Genomic DNA, 6000 nt, shown 5'->3' with positions numbered 1-6000 from the left:
AAAACTGTTGTTGATACTGCATGATATTCTACTAAATAATAACTTTGTAAAAAGTTAGATTATTTACTAATTTTTTCACATATTTTCAAAGTGTACGAAAACTTTTGTGAGATAAAATTTCCGGCAATTTTTGTTTTTTGATTTTTTAAAAATTATATTTTAATGTTTTATTAAAATTTTTCATGTAGTTTTGTTAAAAATAGATCATAGATCTTATAATAAAATACCTATTCCGAAATATTAATTCTAACCAATGGATAATGGCCTATTTCATTGAAAGACGTAGGTGTACGAACAGTTTTGGGAGCCACTGTATGTAGCACAGAATTCTATCCTCCATCTGATCCTTCGGTATTTTTATAAAGACACCAGAGTCCTAATAAGAGTTTTGACTTCGTCAACTGAATAAGCTAAACCTTCTTAAACAACCAACAATGTTTTTGTATTAGTAAACTGTTGTGTGAACCATGAAGAAACAAAATTTATTTAAAGACTAGCTGCGTTCCCGGCGTTGCACGGGCTAACTGAAAAATAAAAGAGATGTCTAGTTGATGTTTTTGTATTACTCTGACATCAGTTTCTAAAGCGTTAAGGAATAAATAAATATACGTAATGCAAGGTTTGCAAAACACCAGTAGAGCATATTTTTCGCAAAAATCTCATTATCGTTAATCATAGTTATCAAAGATACAAGTTATGAGTATTTTCAGTTAGCACAAAAGATGAAAATATATGCATTATCAACTATAATCTGTGCTCACGTTAAACTGAATTACATCTGATAGACTATATCTGAAATATTTATGTATAATAACAATCAGTTTTTACGTAAAATGACACATAATGTTTGATTGTTTACGTGAAACTAAAGCACCAAGACTCAATAAATACCAATAAGCATTAATTTAATACCAAGTCATCAGATTCCAACTAAGCTTTAGTTAAAATCCTTAACCTGCGAGAACGCGCGCTACTTGGACGAACACGAGGACGCGCAAGGGGTGTCCTGCACCCCAGTGGAGAATTTCCATAATTTACTAAGCAAAAGTTTCTCTTTCACTGACTTTTTTAAACTTTCTTATGCCAAACATAATTATTACTTTAAACTTTGCAAATCAACTTATTTAATGAGTGATTTTCACCAAATTAAGACAAAAGTTAAAATTACTTACTTACATTAGTTGATGCATTCATTCGGTACACATGGCATTAGAATATTTTTTGCAAAAAAAAAAAAAAAAATTAAAGCTTTACAAACAAGATTTTGTTGGTCGTTCTAACTACCACAGAGATAACAGCACTCGTATGACACTTTTTTTTTGAGTTAGCTCCGTTGAAAAATTACTTCTCAAACTGTATTTTTGTTTGATGCTTGACATCGCTCTATGATCCGCATGGTGACAAGTTGAACGACCAAGTCTTTAATGAATGGTGTCCTCTTTTTTAAATATTTATACGAGAATCTTTGGTTTAGAGCAGCAAAACCCAGCAGTTGGTTGTAGCTATATATAAAAGAGAAAAAAAAATCTTTTTTTTTTCCTTTGGAATCCAAGCCATAGAATAAGCAGCTAATCAATAAATGCTAACAGTTCATCTTTACTGATATCATTGGCATTTCTTTATCGAGTAAAATTATATCTAATATGTTCAAAAGGTATTAGTAGACGTCATTACAAAATTCTGGATGTTTTCATCGAATAAAATTGACAATGGTTCTGAAGGTGTTGAAATGTTATGCTTCGTATTTCTCATGAGTTTCTAAATAATGTTTTTTTCCGGTGTTCTTACGTTAGAACGATATTTTTCTATCATCCCTTTTGTTTGACCATCTTTTCCAACGGATAAAATTTCATTTTTACGACCAATTATTTCGGCATCTTCAGATAAATCCTCAGTTTCACTATCAGGAATATGGCGACTGTAATTCAACACTATTATCAGGCTTGCTCATCAGATTCATTTATCGTTTGATCATCAGTGGAAACTTCATCCTAAAGCTTTTGCAAATGTCTCATATCCTCTCCATACGTCATGTAGCGCGACATTTTCGACGAAAATTAGAGAATTACAAGAACGCGCAAGAAGTGTTTTACACCCCATATAAGGAATTCCAGGAAACCGCTGCAGGAATGCACACAGTAAACATACCCACCATTAGCAAGTGACCTTCAAACCAGCTACACCGAGTTTGATCCATTTTCAAATAAGGGAACTTAAAAAGTTCGAATAATAAAGTTATGTGGGGTGTCAAACAACCCCTTGCGCGTCCTCTCGGGTTAAAAACAATCTTTTTTTGTTCAACTCTGTTTCACTTAATGAATCCAAACAATCTTAATTTAACGTGTTCCTTTAACGATACAAAATGTGTTTCAAAAGTAAAAACAGGAAGGAAAAAAAGAGTTATTACAATTTGAAAACTCACCCGTGTGACAGGAAAAAGTCCGACAAAATATACATAATTAGTCGCACATCCTAAATTTACCAAAATATGAGACTAGTCAATGATAAACTTACACTACAATAAATTACCATAACTAAAGAAACAACTCTCATATGCTGAAAAGAGTTAAGTCGCAACTCCAATAAACTATAGGGGGCGCTACAACCACTGTCCAATTTCGGATGAAAAAGGTAAAACAAACAAATACCGTAACTTATAACTTGCTTTGACGCTAAGTGAATGACAGTAATTTTTCATCGTGTTTGTGGGAAGCTTTATTTTCTATTCTTCTGAAATTACATTACATCATAAACTGTCTGAAGCCTGTTATTTACTCCAAAGAAAACACGTGGAACGCATTGTTTTACCTTTTTCTCTTATTTTGTAAATCACCGCAAGGTAGCGTATTCGAGCACTGGAATTGCGAAGAATGTTGACTGTAAAAATATAAAAAGGGCAGACGATAAAAAAAGGCTATGTCCGAATAGAGCAACCAATTTTAAACTAATTTAAAATGAAATTCTAGATTTTTTTAAAGATTTGGACAGCAGCCAAAAAAATCTCTTTCCAAACAATTATTAGAATTTTATTTGCTCACCCATATGCAAAATGGCAACAGGAAAGAAATAAAAATTCCTGAATAATATAATGTTAATTAACGTTTTAATTAATATCTCCGCTAGTTAAAGACGTACAATTACGAGATTAGTCCTATTGTTGTTTCTTTGGAAAATTTTGATCGGTACTTCGATCAACTCTCGATTCGCAGTGGTTCTCGAGAAGATCGATCTTCAGATGTACAGGCAGACGGACGCGAACAGATTTTAATAGTATGGAATATTTTCTTTATCATCAAGCTTTATCATCAGTTAGGCTTTTTGATGACGATAAAATCACGATCAGCGAATATTTGTATCCTACATTGAAAAATGGAGGTTGGCATTATTCGCAACTCCAGCGCTCGAATACGCTACCTTGCAGTGATTTACAAAATAAGAGAAAAAGGTAAAACAATGCGTTCCACGTGCGTCTGTTGGTAAACATAAGCAGTTTGTTATGAGTATTTATTAACGCAATCGATGTGTCTTAGATTCCTTCCAGCTACAGAAATTGTTTCATCCCTTAATAGTATTCTCGAGCTTCTCAAAATAATATTAGTTTTCCTTATTTCCTTCTAAAAAGTGAGTTGATTGAGAAATGGTAAAAGCGTAACACAAGAAAACTCTGGATTAACAAACTTGGATAACGTTATACCAGGTAAAATTTTTTATTGCATTGTGTGAATTTGTAAGAATATGTTTTTTTTTTTAAATCCTAAATTAATTTAACTAACCATATTTTACAGCAGCATTTAGTTGGAATAGACAGTATGTTAAATATTTTCTTGAATGTATTATTGTAGCACGAAATGAAAAATGTTTAACCGAGAAAGAATTTACTTTATTGCTTTTATTCTCAGCTGAAAGGTTTCGCCAAATTTGTTTAGGGTTATAGTTTTAGTACTGTGCGAGCAAAGTACCTTTGTCGAGATTCTGCATGTTAGTTAAACTATTTTTATTTTTTTTATCATGAGTGGAATAAAATGGTAGAAAGGTTACAGAATTCGATAAGTAAAAAGAAATAATGGTAGATCAATTGAAAAGAAAACTACCACCATATATCCGTGAGAATTTTGTTGATGATTTGCATAGCTTGACATAATTAAATCGTAACTCAGAAATTAGAAACATTCGAAACAGAAAAATTTAAAATTAACCGATTCGAGAATTTGAGAAAAATAACTCGACTACAAATGCAAAACAATTAGCGCTTGCCAAGCAAGGCAAAGAAGCATTATCTTCTTTTGATAATAATTTGTAATGTCACATAATTAAATTTTCTAGCATTAATTGTTATTCTTGTCAGGCCACAATTATTATTTAGTTTTATCAAGAATTTATAAATATCGAATTCAACATCGTGGAACTGGCTGCTTAGAACTACGAACTACGTAATTTGCGAAAATTTCTAACGTTTAGTAATGCTTCTTGAATTCTCATTTCTTTCTACGTGGGCCAGAATATCAACAAGACTTTGAAAATTAATTTAAAAAGAATAACGCGAAAAAATCATGCATACGAACAAAATTTACTAGGCTTATGAGCATTTTCTACGCTACGGCTTGCGTTTGTTTTACCTTTTTCATCCGCCATTAGACAGTGGCTGCAGTGCCCCCTATAGTTTGTTGGAGTTGCGAATTGGTTCTCATAACCTTATTGGACGCACCCACCTAATTGATATCCAATAAATTACGATTTTATGCATTTTTCTTTTTCTTTTCTCTTTTGTAAATCAGTAGAAGAACAATTTCCTGAATCAAAAAAAATTATATTTGTTACATTAAAAAAAAAAAAAAAACTATGCAGTCGCATGTCTTTTGTATTTTCACACTTAATGATAAGTGTGTGTTATAAATGCATAAAGAGTATGTATAAATAATATGAAAAATATAATGCGTTTTGAGCCAAATTACTGAATGAATAAGTACTTGTTCCGTTTTTAAGTTACTGCTTTCATGTAAGTTGAAATATACTTCTAGCTATGCAGCATTTGAGTGTTCTTTATGCTAAAACATTTTCGTATTTGGCAAACATGCACGTATATTGCTTAAAAATCAATTTTGTCACTCAAAATGATACGGCATTCTTCACAACGTGGGAACGAAACTTTTCCCTTTTCTCAGACTCCAACGCAATTCAGAAAGATTTTTGGCTTATAAATCTTACATTGAAATCGATTTCGGTAACTTATATTATTTTCCCGCAACTTTCCTTCCTCTCTTAGCGTTAGGCTTAAAGCAAAGGTGCTGAGGTGAGATAGATAAATTTTGTGGATTTTTTTTTTTTAAATGGTGTCTGAAAATGCAATTTGTAAATTTATTGTCTAATTTCGTTTTGTGCATTGCATATATTATTTATTTGCTATTTTTTTTTACAAAGGCTGGGTGCAAAAGACACAACAGAATAGGAAGCTAAAACTTAAATGGTAACAGAAAAAACATCTATAGACTATACGGTCCTCTTCCTCCTTGAACCCCTTAAAAGGGGCAGGCCGACTTGTCGGACATTTTGGCTACAAGGCGCAACTCTGTTTCTAGTATTTATAATTAGGTTAAAATATTTGCTGGTTGCTATATCGTAAAAAAAATTGATGATAAGTTTTGTAAAATTTCCCTTGAGGTAAATCTAAAATGATAATACGGTCCTCTTCCTCCTTGAACCCGTTAAAAGGGGCAGGCCGACTTGTCGGACATTTTGGCTGCAAGGCGCAACTCTGTTTCTAGTATTTATAATTAGGTTAAAATATTTGCTGGTTGCTATATCGTAAAAAAAAATTGATGATAAGTTTTGTAAAATTTCCCTTGAGGTAAATCTAAAATGATAACTTTGTTCAAAAATTCAACAAATATGCATTAGGAAATGTTTACTGTAATGAACCTCTTTTTTACACCTCATTTGTTTTTAATTTATATCATTTAAATCTTCTTCATTTACAGAATCAAAAATTTAAACATCCATCAG

This window comes from Uloborus diversus, chromosome 8 (genome assembly GCF_026930045.1).
Source record: "Uloborus diversus isolate 005 chromosome 8, Udiv.v.3.1, whole genome shotgun sequence".
Taxonomy (NCBI): Eukaryota; Metazoa; Arthropoda; class Arachnida; order Araneae; family Uloboridae; genus Uloborus; species Uloborus diversus.
Note: the sequence above shows the minus strand (reverse complement) of the source record.